The sequence below is a fragment of the Grampus griseus genome, assembly GCF_964374135.1.
Source record: "Grampus griseus genome assembly, chromosome: 10".
NCBI classification, from domain to species: domain Eukaryota; kingdom Metazoa; phylum Chordata; class Mammalia; order Artiodactyla; family Delphinidae; genus Grampus; species Grampus griseus.
In genome coordinates this window covers 34,496,692-34,512,991 of record NC_139004.1, presented here as the reverse complement: position 1 = coordinate 34,512,991, position 16,300 = coordinate 34,496,692, and the positions used below count along the sequence as shown (strand labels likewise).

Below are 16,300 nucleotides of genomic sequence, written 5' to 3'. Positions count from 1 at the left end.
TAACTCAATTTCGTTTCTTTTTATGGCTGAGTAATATTGTATATATGTGCCATATCTTCTTTATCCATTCATCTGTCGATAGACACTTAGGTTGCTTCCATGTCCTGGCTATTGTAAATAGTGCTGCAATGAACATTGTGGTACATGACTCTTTTTGAATTATGGTATTCTCTGGGTATATGCACAGTAGTGGGATTGCTGAGTCGTATGGTAGTTCTATTTTTAGTTTTTAAGGAAACTCCATACTATTCCCTACAGTGGCTGTATCAATTTACATTCCCACCAACAGTGCAAGAGGGTGCCCTTTTCTCCACACCCTCTCAGTATTTATTGTTTGTACATTTTCTGATGATGGCCATTCTGACTGGTGTGAGGTGATACCTCATTGTAGTTTTGATTTGCGTTTCTCTAATGATTAGTGATGTTGAGCATTCTTTCATCGGTTTGTTGGCAATCTGTATATCTTCTGTGGAGAAATGGCTATTTAAGTCTTCTGCCCATTTTTGGATTCGGTTGTTTGTTTTTTAGATATTGAGCTGCATGAGCTGCTTGTATGTTTTGGAGATTAATCCTTTGTCAGTTGCTTCATTTGCAAATATTTTCTCCCATTCTGAGGGTTGTCTTTTCTTCTTGTTTATGGTTTCCTTTGCTGTGCAAAAGCTTTGAAGTTTCATTAGGTCCCATTTGTTTATTTTTGTTTTCATTTCCATTTCTCTGGGAGGTGGGTCAAAAAGGATCTTGCTGTGATGTATGTCATAGAGTGTTCTGCCTATGTTTTTCTCTAAGAGTTTTATAGTGTCCAGTCTTACATTTAGGTCTCGAATCCATTTTGAGTTTATTTTTGCGTATGGTGTTAGGGAGTGTTCTAATTTCATTCTTTTACATGTAGCTGTCCAGTTTTCCCAGAACCACCTACTGAAGAGACTGTGTTTTCTCCATTGTATACCACTGCCTCCTTTGTCATAGATTAGTTGACCATATGTGTGTGGGTTTACCTCTGGACTTTCTGTCCTGTTCCATTGATCTATATTTCTGTTTTTGTGCCAGTACCATATTGTCTTGATTACTGTAGATTTGTAGTATAGTCTGAAGTCAGGGAGTCTGATTCCTCCAGCTCTGTTTTTTTCCCTCAAGGCTGCTTTGGCTATTCGGGGTCTTCTGTGTCTCCATACAAATTTTAAGATTTGTATAAGAATGCCATTGGTAGTTTGATAGGGATTGCATTGAATCTGTAGATTGCTTTGGGTAGTAGTCATTTTCACAATGCTGATTTCAACATTGTTGAAACAATGAAGAATCAACAATGTTGATTCTTCCAATCCAAGAACATGGTTGGTATATCTCTCCATCTGTTTGTATCATCTTTAGTTTCTTTCATCAGTGCCTTATAGTTTTCGGCATACAGGTCTTTCGTCTCCTTAGGTAGGTTTATTCCTAGGTATTTTATTCGTTTTGTTGTGATGGTAAATGGGAGTGTTTCCTTAATTTCTATTTCAGGTTTTTCATCATTAGTGTATAGGAATGCAAGAGATTTCTGTGCATTAATTTTGTATCCTGCAACTTTACCAAATTCATTGGTAACCAATAATTTGATTTATTCTCTCATATGGAAAATAGCTGTTTGAAATGTGTTCGTGTAGTATTAAATCTAAAGCAAATTTATGTAAATTGAATCATACATTATTATCAATTTCTATATTAAATTGAAGATGGGTTTACAAGGTAAAGACGGAGACCCTAAGATGCAAAAAAGTCACAATAAGGAATATTGAAACCTTAATAAAGTAAATATTTAAAAGGAGATGACCATTAAATTGTTAAAACAATGATGCCGGACCTATATAAAGAAAAATACAAACTTAGAGAGGGATCAAAGAGGAAAAGAGCACACTGGGAGTCTTATGATCCTGAGTGAGAAGATGCAGAACTGTAATGTCTCTAAATTATCACTAAAAGTTAAAGTAAATCCAATAAAAGCCCCAATGCATTTTTTCCAGAAAAAAACATATACACAAAACCCAGAAATTTTTATGTACATTTTTGGGGGTGAAGGTTCTATAAATCCCCCCAAATTTATGCTTGGGCCCGATAGCACCTCTTTTGGAGATGTACATATATATTGATGTGAGAAGATATTACAATCAAGTGAAAAACATAGGTTAAAAAACAGTTCAAATAGCATGAGCTCATTTTTATTAAAATACATATTTATATGTATTCATTGAAAAATTTGGAGGCTTATGACCAAATAATAAACATTTGCTATCTTTGAGTAGTGGAATTACAATTGATTTCTACCTTTTTTTCTTTTTCTTTATCTGTCCATATCACTTTTCCACAATGAACATGAATTGTCTGAAAATGAAAAATTATAAAACCCCTACAATTCTCAAAGTAAAATTTAAAAAAATAGATAAAATTCTAAAACTTAATTTATAACATTTCAAGTTACTTTCCTTGAGGATAATGTTATGGGAAAGAGACACACATTATTTGCTATTAGGTCCTTGAAATGAAATCCACAGTTATAGTCCAAAGCTGTTCCTCTGTTCCTTCCAGATGGGTTTGGTTTGTTGATATGATCTAATTACTTATTTTATGGTGCTGATTATAGTGGTTGGTGGCTATTCCTGCATTTGTTTATCTATCCTTTGAGCAAGCTATCAGGAACCAGGTGTTAGACATCGCTGTAATTTATTATTTCCATAAGTGCACATTTTCACACTGTGGGTTTTCTTTAAGTGGCATAAACCATATAAAACTGTAATTAGAACAAACATTTGTTTCAGGAAGTCTTTAAAAATACCCAGCTCCATGTATATGCAGACCTTTCCTGTGAAAAGGTTATGGGGGAATGCAAGAGAGAAATACAAATATTCCTGTGTGTTGTGATGAAGGGTCTCATTCCTTCTTTTAAAAGAATTCCCTGGAGCTCACAAAACCTAATGTGTAAAAAGCATTAACGTTGAGAAAGCATTAAATAATGGGAAGAATGAAACAGTATGTTCATACTTTCACACTCAAGACTTTCTAATTTAGAATCAAGTACTTGGACTTCTGAAGAAAGAGCTGTCTAGGCCAGAAGAATCCAATGTGTCAACTGTAGTCCAATAAACGGCATTGCCATTCATGCCTCGTCCTTTTTCTGTTATCTGGTTTTGGTATTCATTCATTTGGCCTATTAGAACCCAAAGCACTTAAACTTTAGGAGAATAAAGTAATCATTAAAGTATAGAAACAGGCCTGAGACGGAGACAGGCCTTTTTAATCATATTAGATAACTATTTCTGAAGAACTCAAATGCTTCCATAAACTACCCAAGGATAATTAACACAAGCTGTAGACCATGCTTTTAGTTTTGGTTTTAATATCTTCAAAATGTGGTGTCAGGACCAAAAACACTTTGTACCAAAGTGGAGAAACCTCATCTGTAGTGAATTATATCTCATGAATGATTTCAGAGATCTGATTTCTTATAAAATAAGTGAGAGAGCATTAGCCATTAATGACCCTCTGGGATATTTAATCCCCAAAGCTTAGGTTATTGCTTCTCAGCCAGCCATTATGAGAAGCTGGGGTAAGGATGCCTAGGACTCAGGAGATGTGAATTCAGGATCATGATAATTTTTTTTTTAAACATTCCATGATTACTTGGGCCTCTCCTCTTCAGGTGGTGTGAATTAACCGTTTGGAAAATACTGACCAGATAGAAGATGTTTCTCAATTCTTTACCCACTGAGACATATTAGAAAGGAACTATATTTGAGACTTAAATTTGTCACTGCATAAGGACAGATTCTAAGAAGACAAGGAATAAAAATCAAGCATGTGCTAACTCCATTCATTCTTACATTGATTCAGAGAGCAGAGCATTTACTATTGGCCTACCGTGACTCAGGTGTTGATAATTAAAGATCAGTAAGACACACCCCACTCTATTCACTTTACATCCTCCTGGATCTCAAGCTTTAAAAATCTTTGAGGTGGTGTTCAATGGCAATTTTAAAACAGATATAAACACAACCATCAATTAGTTGTTTTTAAGGCAAAACTATTCATGGAAATTATGCAAGTGAAAATAAGAACTCTGATCATACAAAACAAAACTGAAATAGGGTTACAAATATTGCATCAGACACATACTGAAAGCTTATTTGTTGTTTATATGAAATTCATTTTAACTGGATATCCTGCATTCTTTTATTTGCTAAACCTGGCCACCCTGAGCTGAAAGCCAGAGAGCCAGCAGGCACTCCAGCTTGGAGCTGGCCTGTGGGTGCAGCTGCTGGGAAGCGTGGTCCTAGGCATACTGGAGGGTGCTGACAACTGCTGTTGGTTAATAATCTGCTCCCTGGTAACAAAAACAGGAGAGGCCCAATGCCACTGTTCTTTTCTGAGAGGGTAAAAAGTACTGTAAGCATTGCCCACAGCATCTAAATGTTTCCCCAGTACTACTACTAATATACTACATTTTCAATTGATTTTAAAGCTACAAATTCAGAGAGCTATAAAACTGTTTAGAGTCCTTAGGGAGCCAGAATTGGTGAAGGCTGATTCTCTCCGGGAAAAAAAAATCCAACTTGGTAGAAGTCTTTTGTAAGTCACATCATTTCTCTGGGTCTGTTTACGAATCTATAAAAGAAGAAAGCCAGACTGTGGCTTTGCTCATATCGATCCCTCCTGCATTTGAAATGTTCTCCCTGTCCAACTTCGCTTTTCTAAATCTTGTCTTAATTCACGGGTCTGCTAAAAGTTGTCCATGAGCTTCCTCCTCAAAAGTAATCTCTGCTCCTCCAATTACCCCAGCACTTCTCCTGTGTCAGGTATCACTTTTTACCTAATAGGCATTCATGTACTCGTCTCCCTTCCATGACTGAAGCCCTCTAAAGCCAGAACCTGTCACTCATTCATCTTTGTAATCCCCACCCTGCCATCCCGGCACCAAATGCCTCATTTTGTTTCATGCCCCTGCTGTGGGCTGTGGATTCAGCCTTTTCTATGTACCCCTAAGGAAGGCAGACTTTTTAGGGTAATTTTGCAGATGTCATTGCCTGAGCATTTTCTGATTCAAGTCAGACCCTCAAAAATGCCTTTGTACAGATCTGAGAAATAGCAAACAGGAATAGAAATAGCTAAAGCAATGAAAATCCTATTGCATGCACTCCTGAGGTTGTGTAATTACGGTCAGAAGTCTCTGCATTTTAAAAGGCTGACTGGGGACACTTATGGATGGAGCAGATAAGTCGCCTTTACAACAAAAATATGGACCAGCATCAGCATTCGAACCAGAAAGCATGGCCAGTGTGGATGCGGAGGGGCAGCTCACCGGAGTCAGAAGACAACGCAGAACCAGAACCGTGAAAGAAGAGTACCTAAGCCAGAATCGGAAGGAACCCTACCCTAGAAGAGGATGGACAGCTAAAACCAGACCTATGTAATAAGTTATTACCAACCTATATATTACCTGCACAGGATATGTATGAAAGTGAGTTTAAGTCATAAAGCGCTTTTCGGGAAAAGAACGCTAAGAAAGTGAAAACATAAATATCGAAGTCAAACCTTTTAGAAACAAATATTGTGCAACCTTTGCTTTCCTAACTCAGTGAGGAAACATGATACTCTGGAGGTTCAAAGCCCAGCTCAGCCACGGAAGGATCTGCTCAGCAAATGGGAGGTGCCTGGGGAAGCCATGGGCACGACGGGGTCACCCAGGGAGACCCTAGAGTAAGGCGCATCCTGTGTTAACGAGGTCTGGCACGCGGCAATCCCAGGCTTTCTACCCAGCCATCTGAGCTTCTAGCTGTGTGATACATTCAACGGAAGCCATGTGAGAACATGTTTCTGTGAAATCAGTGATACTGACTGAATCAAACACAAAATCCCATACATTGCCACTCTTCCTCTTTGGCTGATAACAACAAAGAATAAGAAATGACCTTTGGAAAAGTTAGTCATTTGATCCAAATGGTGGCTAATAAGGATAATTAGGGTCTGTCCCTGTGTTTCTTAGTAATTACCTCATAGGTTAGTGGCCCCATGATTGCTTGAACTGTGAGAAATTTAATTATTGGCATGAACTCTTGAGTTTTATCAGCTGTGGTCACTTCTACATAAACTGTTTCAGATTAAAACAAGCACTGGTTAATATACTTCTAACACACCAAAACTGAGCCAACAGCAGTGGGTGGATATTTACTTTACGGCCCTGTTCTCTGTCTTACTTCAGAAGCCAGTTCCTTAGGATGGAAAGGGGGACACATTTCCTACCAGGGGAAACATATAAGTCCTTTCCTTGTCTCTTAGCAGACCTTCCAAATAAGACCATTTCTAGACAGCATAGCTAGAGTGAATGAACAACAGTGAAGAAAACCCAGAATTCCAGATAGACCTTAGTTTCTGATGATGAACAACATAGAAAAATCTAGCTAATTCTAGAATACTGCTTGCATTTTGCCCTGTTAACTCCTAGAAGCAAGATTCAGGTTTAAGTCATCACTGTAAATCTTACACCTTTGTGGCTCAAGGGCCACAAAAGAGCAGCTCTGGAGACAGACGAAACAGGGTTCAAACTCTAACTCTGCTTCTCATCTTATTGACTGACTGTTATTTGTCTCATGAAGTTATTGTGGAATTTTTATTAGACTAATGTACATAAAAAGCATAATGCAATGCCTATTGGCAAATGCTCTATAAACAGCATTTATTTTTATCATAATTATCAGTACATGTTTGCTGAATGATTTGATGGTAACTTATGGAAAATGTTATGCGTTAAAGAACATTTCACTTTTGTATCTTTAACATATTTTTAAATACCTTTATTTTGTCTGATCATAGAGTGATGCATGTCTAATGCAAAAAGTTTAGAAAATATAGAATAAAAATGATTACTCTAATCCTGGAACCCAGAGATAACACTGTGAAATTTTGGTGTTTATCCTTCCAGACTTGTTTGTAAGCAAATATACATATATGCATACAAATGTATACATACACGTGCACGTTTTGGTTACAAAAGTAACAACATATAGAGTTTGGAAGTGTTCCCAGGTCAATATATGTATAGGTCTTCATTGATATCAAAAATCGCTGCATTAGGCAGGAATAGAGACACATACATAGAGAACAGACGTGTGGAAAAGGTGGGGGGGGGAATGAATGGGGAGATTGGGATTGACATATATGCACTACCATGTGTAAAATAGAGAGCTAGTGGGAACCTGCTGTATAGCACAGGGAGCTCAGCTCGGTGCTCTGTGGTGACCTAGATGGGTAGGATGGGGGGCGGGGTGGGAGGGAGGTACAAGAGGGAGGGGATATATGTGTACATATAGCTGATTCACTTAGTTGGATGGCAGAAACTAACACAACATTGTAAAGCAACCATATCCCAATTTAAAAAAAGATTGCTGCATTACGTTTCATTAAATGAATGTATCATAACCTAATTCCCTGTTATAAATGGTGCTGTGATAAATATTTTTATCTATACATCTTTGTACATTTGTCCTTAAGGACAGATTTCTAGAAGTTAAATTGCTGAGCCGAGCCGAAAAGCATACCCATTTAAAAGCTTATACGAATGCTCTACAGGGCTGTCCAACACGGGGAACAAGCTAAAAATTTGCCCCAGGACTCAGGACCAGGCTTCCCCGTCTGCCACCTCCACTGGCCCTGTCTACTCTGCTTGCAGGGTAAGAGCTCATCCATGCCCTCGTTGACGAGTATCACCGTCTCTTCATTCTTACGCATCTCAGTTTAATTTGCATTTCTTTGATGATTAGCAACTTCTTTGTTTCTTGATGGTTACTCTCTTCCTCCAAACTTAGAGGATAATTTATGGCTATCAGGGAACATAAGAAAAAGTGATATTCAGAAAGAAGAGGAAACATGTGGCTGCAAATTTCAACCAGGGGGTGCAGATTAAATAGAAAAGCAAACATACAGTACTGTACTCCGCCCGGCACATGCTAGTTGACTGATCGGAAAGAAAACTGATGAAGGAAGCAATTGAAAAGCATAATTGTAGGAGGTGGGCTTATGAACGAGAAGGGAGAATCTGATTTCTCCAGTAAACTGAAGAAATCACACACCAGGCACTAGTTACCTTGACATTAACGGTGACATATTTTTGAGGCTGTGGCAAAAGTCATGAGTATGCTCGGTTAAGGATAAACACAGGGGGACCACTAGGGGAACTGGGCCGGGAGGATGGGAATGAGAATGAAGAATACTCTGAGGAATAGAGCAACAAACAAACAAAGAAAACCAGTCTTGAGTCATCACTGAGTTTAGCCCCTTGGAGTCAGGTTGCTAGAGCTAGGACAGGTTGTTTGCCAGGCCAATCAGGGCAGGCTAAGAGAGCCTGTCCTTGTGTTGTCTTGAGGGATGTTTGTCTTTTGCCTCTAAGGATGTAAAGCTTCGCAGTAAAGCCCAGCCTCGATAAGACAGCCTGTGAACGCCAGACAAGACGGGTTCTGGATGCTCGGGAGAGGGTCAGCTGGAGGAGGAAACAGGGGCTACCTGCAAGAGGCACCTTACATTTTATTTGGATGCCTTCACAGGGAGTTGGATGTCTACTGTGAACTCAGATTTACATATTATTTTGGAGATAATTCTTCCATTGCGTTATGCCAAACTAGCATTTTTGGATAGGTGTAAGGTAACAAGAAGTAGGATTTATCCCAATGTTCCACTGTCATCTCATAGCCCAGTGAATGACACAGATTATCCTTGCTCTGCTTTGGGGTATCGTTAACTCTATTGGCGCTATGATGTCCTGCGTTGGAGTTCTTTAATATATAAAAATATTTTTTTTGAATTTTCTCACAAGTTCTTAGATCTTTACTTGAATATCAGGGGGATGGGTAGCTATAATTTACAGAGAAGACAGCTGAAAAATAAAAGCAAAGTGTCTATATCTAGATCCTAGCAACTTGGTAGCAGTTCTGAGAGTCCTCAAGTTGGCTTTGATATTGCATGTGGATAGTTCTTGAAGCAGGTCATTTTCTGGCATTTTATTTTAAAAGCTTGATCTATACAGACAGTTATTTGGGTGATTAATTAATCTTTCTTTCATTAAGTCCTTTACACTCCTGGTCTTTATTGCCCATTTTGAATATGATCATTTACTTGTCTTTATTTCTTTCTTTTGAAAAGCAGATGTCACACATCCTCACATGGTTCCTGCTGGCCAGGCACCAGGCTTTATGCTTCTGCGTAGGCTGCTTTGACAGCTTCTAGCGCAGGGCTCCGAAGCGCCTAACAATCCTCAGAGACTGGTAAGTGAGGCCTCAGGACGGATCTGAATCTCCAGATTTCAGCAGCAGCAAGGCCAAGGAAGGAAATAGAAGGAAAAATCTTAACACCTCCTCTCCCAAGCCTCAGGGGATGAAGCTAAGACAAACTGTTCTCTCTGAACTCTGTTTAGCCCACAGGTTTGTAAGCAAAGAGTTAAACTAGAAGATATACCCAAAGGTTCGGTTCCTAAAATCATACAAAAAGTGAGCCCCGCTTCTCCCCCCAAACAAGTAATCAAAACAAGATCCTTCTCAGTAACTGCAAAAAAAAAAAAAAAAAAAAAAAAAAAACACCAAGAAAAACACTTCAACTCAATTCATTTTGCCAATTTATAAGATTTTAAGATGTTCCCCAACAGTTTTATCTTTGTGTATTTTTAGTACAACTATTATACAGATGTTGAAATGCTAAATTCAGAAAATGGAAAACAGAAGGTTTTGCTGACATGTCCAGCGTTTGAAAGAAAGAATGGAGAGTTCAAAATAAAAACCCTGGGAAGTACCTAAAAGAAGTATTAAGGCATAAAAATAAAGTATTTATGTCAAACTTAAAGAGATGCAGAGAATTCCAACTGGCAGGAATCCTGAAGAACAGGGTGGAAGAGAGAACAGGGGCTTGGAGTCCATATCTTGATGTTGGATATAACATTTATAAGTCCCTTGCAAAGTCATCTAGGGGAAAAAGTCTACACCAACGTCACTCAAGCAAAAAGTATCTGCCTTTTACTTCTGGCATGTCTCCCACGTGCTCAGATACGGGCATTATATATACATGTTGTTTTCCTTTTTATGTCTGCCTGTATTTTTCAGAATTTCGATGAGTACATATTACTTATATACTTACATATATTTTATCATGTAAATATATATACATATTCACAAAGATTTTGTTTAAATTTATAATTTTGTTTTAAGTACAAATATAAACTTTATGCCTCAGTTCTGACTATGATTCAGGCTGCTACTTTACCTTTAAATTTCCAAATATCTTAAAGGTCTTAGCGCATTTTTCACACTTGGGGGGTATGGGAAGCTCTGTTATGGTTAAGGAAGCGGACAGTAAGATGGAAAGCAAACAACTCCAATTTGGAAGCATTTTGTGAACAATCCATTCCGGCAATTTATAGTTTTTGTTTTCTTTAGCCCTTTAGAGATACAGTCTTGTATCAACTGTATTAGAAAAGCACCACTCTGAAGTGACTGATTAATAATACACAATATTATAGCCCAAATATACAAAAAATGAATACAAATATTATAAACTAATTTAAAGTTAAAATTCCAGGAGCAGATGTAATTTAGATCTCAGAAACAACTATGTGTGTTATGCAATAATTTGCTATATGCCAAGAGAGAACATTTGTTTTTAATCCGACTGTGAAATTTAGTGTAAGAGTGGAGTTAACGAAGAAGGGCATTTTTTTCTGCTGTTTGTTAATTAACTAAAAACAGTTTTATTTTGCCACTTGGAGGTGTAAAATCAGTAAGTGACATGAATTCTTTTAAAAATAACCTTTAATTTTCTGTAGAAATTTTAGGAAATAGAGCCAGGTAAAAAGAACTAAAAACAAAACAAAACAAACCCCAATCCACCACTAGTAATTCTAAAAACATTTTCCTGGTTTTTCCTTCCGGTACTACCTCTTTCTTTGTACATGAATGTGTAAGTGTGTGTATATGCTAAAGAGAGACATTAAAACATGGTTTGCTCCTTTCTTTCTTCTTTTTTTTAATAGTTTTTTTTTTTTTAATATTTATTTATTTTGGCTGCTCCAGGTCTTAGTTGTGGCTTGTGGGATCTTCACTGCGGCATGCAGGATCTTTACTTGCAGCATGCAGGCTCTTTGTTGTGGCATGCATGTGGGATCTAGTTCCCTGACCAGGGATCAAACCTGGGCCCCCTGCATTGGGAGTGTGGAGTCTCACCCATTGGACCACCAGGGAAGTCCCTGCTCCTTTGTTTCTAATAGAGGAGGCTGACAAAATATCTAATTGAAGTGAATAGATTCCTCAGCAGCAATAAAAGTTGTATCAAAGAAGCATAGGTAATAATAATAATCATAATAATTGTGTTTAATGCATAGCATGAATTATTTTATCAATCCTCATAATAGCACAGTGAGTGGGTACTGTTATTATTCCCACACAATGGATGAGTAACTGAGACACATGTAGGTGATATAATTTGCCCAAGGTCACACAGCAAAGATTAGAAGATTGAGGTAGAGGGATCAGTTAAGATCTCCTTCGATTAGAAGGAGAGTCAAGATTAGAATTCAAGTCTCTGGACTCTCAGTCCATTCAAATAAATTTTCTCTGCCTTATCTCAGTCAGACAAAGCTCACAAAATAGCTGTGGGCAAAATTCTGAATATTTCAGATACTTCCTCCATCATTCACACTGATAAGATGAAATCCACACCGTGGATACCAAACCAGTGCGTGTTGAATCTAAATGTCAGGAAGTGCTTACTGTTCACAGAGACTGGTTCTAAGGATCCTGGTGCATACCAAACACCTGGGCTGCTCTGAGTAGAGGTCCTAGATGGAAAATGAATGGCTCATGAAAGGAGCCAGAGAGGGAACCAAGGCCCTGACAGAGTGCTCACCAAGTCACTCAACAAATATTTATGGAGGGTCTACCATGGGCCAGGTACATGGAAACAACACAGATGAAGTCCCAGTCCTCATGAAGTAGGGAGAGACAGACAACGGATAATGAAACATTAAACATTATGTTGCTGCTATGAAGAAAAATAACTCAGCATAAAGGAGATAAAGAGTGACAGGGGAAGGTGTATTTTAGATAACGTGGCCTGGGAAGGTCTTTCTGATAATGTGACATTTGAGTAATGAGGTGAGGGAGGAGTGTTTCAGGGGAGGGATGGTGAGGAGGAGAGGCTTGGGAGGGAATGAGGCTGCAGAGGTTGCCAGGGGCCAGGCCATGTGAGGCCACTAGGTCCTGGAAAGAGGTTCTGGATAGTCACAGTAGTCAATATCACTGTCATTGGGACAATTTCATCCATAATAACGAGAAATTAGGCACAAACTTTCTTGAGATTTTTCATTTTTTAATGAACAATCTGGTGTAGGACAGTGTTCAGTCATATTTCTAATAATTTTCAAGAGATTGTTCAGATTCCTGTATAAGCTTCTCTCTCTCTTTCTCTGTCTCTCCAACCTCCTCTCTATCTCTACTTCTGACCCTCTCCCTCTCCCCATCTCAATTCCTATCTCCATCTCAATCTCTTATCCTTAGGGAACATTGTTTCCTGAAATCTACTCCTCTTTGTCTCCACAGTGGAAGAACAATCAGGAGAGCTCATCATATCATAGAACTTGTACACAGCATAAGTCATGATTTTGAAACATATTTTTAATAGTGGTTTGACAAATAAAACCACTTGGATTTCAAACTATACTACAAAGTTATAGTAATCGAAACAGTATGGTACTGGCACAAAAACAGACACACAGATCAATGAAACAGAATCAAAAGTCACACATATATGGACAATTAATTTATAACAAAGGAGCAAAGAACATACAATGGAGAAAGTCTTTTCAATAAATGATGCTGGGAAAATTGGACAGCCATATGCAAAAGAATGAATCTAGACCACTGACTTATGCCATACACAAAATTTAACTCAAAATGGATTAAAGACTTGAGTGTAAGACTCGAAACCATAAAATTCCTACAAGAAAACACAGGTGGTAAACTCATTGATGTCAGTCTTCACCACATTTTTGTGGATCTGACTCCAAAGGCAAGAGAAACAAAAGTAAAAATAAACAAATAGGACTACATCAAACTAAAAAGCTTCTGCACGATGAAGGAAACCATCATCAAAGTGAAAAGGCAACCCACTGAATGGGAGAAGATATTTGCAAATCATATATCCAATAAGGGGTTAATATTAAAAACATATAAAGAACCCATACGGTTCAACAACAACAAAAAACAACCTGATTAAAAAATGGGCAGAGGATCTGAATAGATATTTTTCCAACAAAGACATACAGATGGCCAACAGGCACATGAAAAGATGTCCCACATCACTAATTATTAGGGAAATACAAATCAAAACCACAATGACACACCATCTCACACCTCTTAGAACGGCTATTATCAAAAAGACAAAGAATTACAAATGTTGGAAAGGATGTGGAAAAAAGGGAACACTTGTACACTTTTGGTGGGACTGTAAATTGGTACAGCCACTATGACAAACAGTATGGAGATTCCTCAAAAAATTAAGAATAGAACTATCAATATGCCCCAGCCATACCACTTCTGGGTATTTATCTGAAGAACATGAAACACTCATTGGAAAAGATATATGTACCCCTATGTTCATTGAAGCATTATTTACAAGGGCCAAGACATGAAAACAACCTAAATGCCCATTGGTGGATGAATGGATAAAGAAGATGTGACATATATACACAATGGAATACTACTCAGCCATGGAAAGGAATGGAATCCTGACATTTTCAACGACATGAATGGACCTTGAAGGTGTTGTGCTAAGTAAAATAAGTCAGACAGAGAAAGACAAATACCATATGCTTTCACTCACATATGGAATCTAAAAAAACAAAACAAACACACAAAATAAAACAAAGAAAACCTCATAGATACAGAGATCAGATTAATGGTTACCAGAGGTGAAGGGCGTCAACTGCATGGTGATGGATGGTAGCTAGACTAGTTGTGGTGATCACTTTGTAGTGTATACAGATATTGATTATAATGTTCTACATCTGAAACTTATTTTTTTAAAAAAGAAAACAAACCATTCTTAACAGTGGTTTGACAAATAAAATCACTTTGGAGGCCAGTGACAATAAGCCAAATATAAAAAGGATAAAGTATTATTGATCCAGAGTTAAGTACTGACAAGAGATTCCCCCTAAAAGACTGCTTTGGTATCTATCAGTAATTCTCATTCGGACTGTATTAACTCAAATACTGAAGGGAATCATTTATTTTCTGCTTGCTTCCTCTCATTTCAAAAATAATCGGAGGGTCACAGGACAAGACTTATCATCATGATGATGGTATATCTCAAATTATATGGGATGGTCTTGATTTTAGTTATTTTGTCCCATATCTTTGGGAACAACTTATCAAATTTTAGGTTCAGGAGAGCCACTATACCTATAGTTGAAATCTGTTTTTTCGTTCTAATCCAGTTCAAACATATTGAGAAACTGAACCCAATTAAACTTTTATTAGACTAGTCTAATAAAAAAAATTGAGCTGCAAGTTAAACATGGTGGAAATGACTTTTCCTGAAGTCACCTTTAAATGCTTACTTTAAAAGGATGAAAGTGCTGATGGGTTTTCTGTATGTCACTTCCTCTATAAAGTCTTTCCTCCATGGTCCTCTGTCCTTTGCAAAACAGCTTGCCCTCCCCATCTTGGATCCGGGTGTCTATGACAGCAGCTCAGCACCATCACTAAGCATGTATGTCTGGTCATCTGCCCCTCTCTCTCCAATGGCCAGCCTCCTGCAGGACCCTTTGGTTTGTCTCTGAGCTTCCGATTCTTAACACAGTGCCTGACATGGTATCAACAATACTCAATCAATGTTTATTCACTAGAAATAATGAATAAAGGTATAAATTAGTTTTATTTCAAAGTGAGATTTATTTGGTGCAAAAATGGGGATTTAAGTCTCTTCCTTTAGGTATATTTATTTGCATTGAAATAAAAGTTTGGATATCAATGAAGATTTTATTAGTACACATATGCCCTTTTGAAACAAATTTTGTGTTTGTGGGTTTGATAACACAATGTGTTTGGTTTTAAACTATATTTAAACTGTATTTGGTCTTAAATCATTTAATTGTATCAAAAGAAATCCCATCAGATAACTATTTCCAACTATCGCGCCAAGCCCCAAGGATGAAAGGTGAAGGCCTACCCTCTGTTTTGCACATGGTTTAAGAGCCGGAGGGTCAACTCCAGCACAGCTCCCAGCTTTACTGACTGTTTCAGTCTGGAAGGATGGGATTATTCCCCAATAGGAGAGTAAGTAGAGCAAAGAGGAGTTTGGGGACTCCTAAAGAGCAGGAGTGAAGGCTGCCCTGGCCAGAGCCCCAGGTCATTTCCTGTTTGGTAAAATGTACATCAAACTAGGGCATCATTTCCTTCAGGTAACACTTGCCTGCACAGGTGGATTTCCATCGTTCAATACCTTAAATTGTGTGATTACGTGCTCATGAGCCAGTCAAACACCTCTGAAGCTTTTCCCATTGTGGGTTTAATGTAGCGTATGCATAATCTTCGCTGTATTAATATTCACTGCATATTCTTTGATTGTGTGTCACAAAATGATAGAAAGAAAGGTGCTGTGTACATTCATTTAAAGCAGACATGGCTCCTGCCTTCAAAGGCCTTTCCATATGGTGGGGACACAGATAACAACCAAACAATGCCACAAGTACATGACTGTAAACAGAGATAAGTACTCCGAAGGAAAAGCACAGAAAACACAAAGATGTGCAGCACAGTCATGATTCAGTTGGGGCTGCAAGTCAGAGAAGGTGTCTTTGAGGAAGAACAATTTAAACTGAGGTTTGAAGGATGAGTAGAATAAACAAAACAATGTGTGTGCGTGTGTGTGTGTGTGTGTGTGTGTGTGTGTGTGTGTGTGTGTACATGTCCCTATGCATGTCATCACAGGCAGAAGTCAGAAGCAACTGCATATGCAATGGCCCCAGGTTAGAAGACAGGATGAAATTAAACACTGAAAGGTCGGTGCTGTTGAAGTAAAGGGAGCAAAGGGGAGAGGAATATGAAATGTGGCTGAAAACACAGTAAGGGGTCAGACCAGGCAGACAGTTGTAGGCCACATGCAGGATTTTGGTGTTTTCCCAGGAACAACAGGAAGTCAGAAGTCACTGCGGAGTTTCAAGAAGAATGAAATGGTAAGGACTGTGTTTTTAAAAAGGAATATTCTGGCTGCACAGAAAAAGATTTAGAGGGGAGCG

General features: G+C 38.2%; 1 protein-coding gene across 1 annotated transcript in view; it reads right to left on the bottom strand.

Moving 5' to 3' along the window:
* The window catches only part of KIF6 (kinesin family member 6), a gene marked incomplete at both ends in the record, with an annotated part of 383,803 nt that overhangs the window by 206,387 nt on the left and 161,116 nt on the right, over positions 1-16,300 (bottom strand). The window lies entirely within an intron of this gene.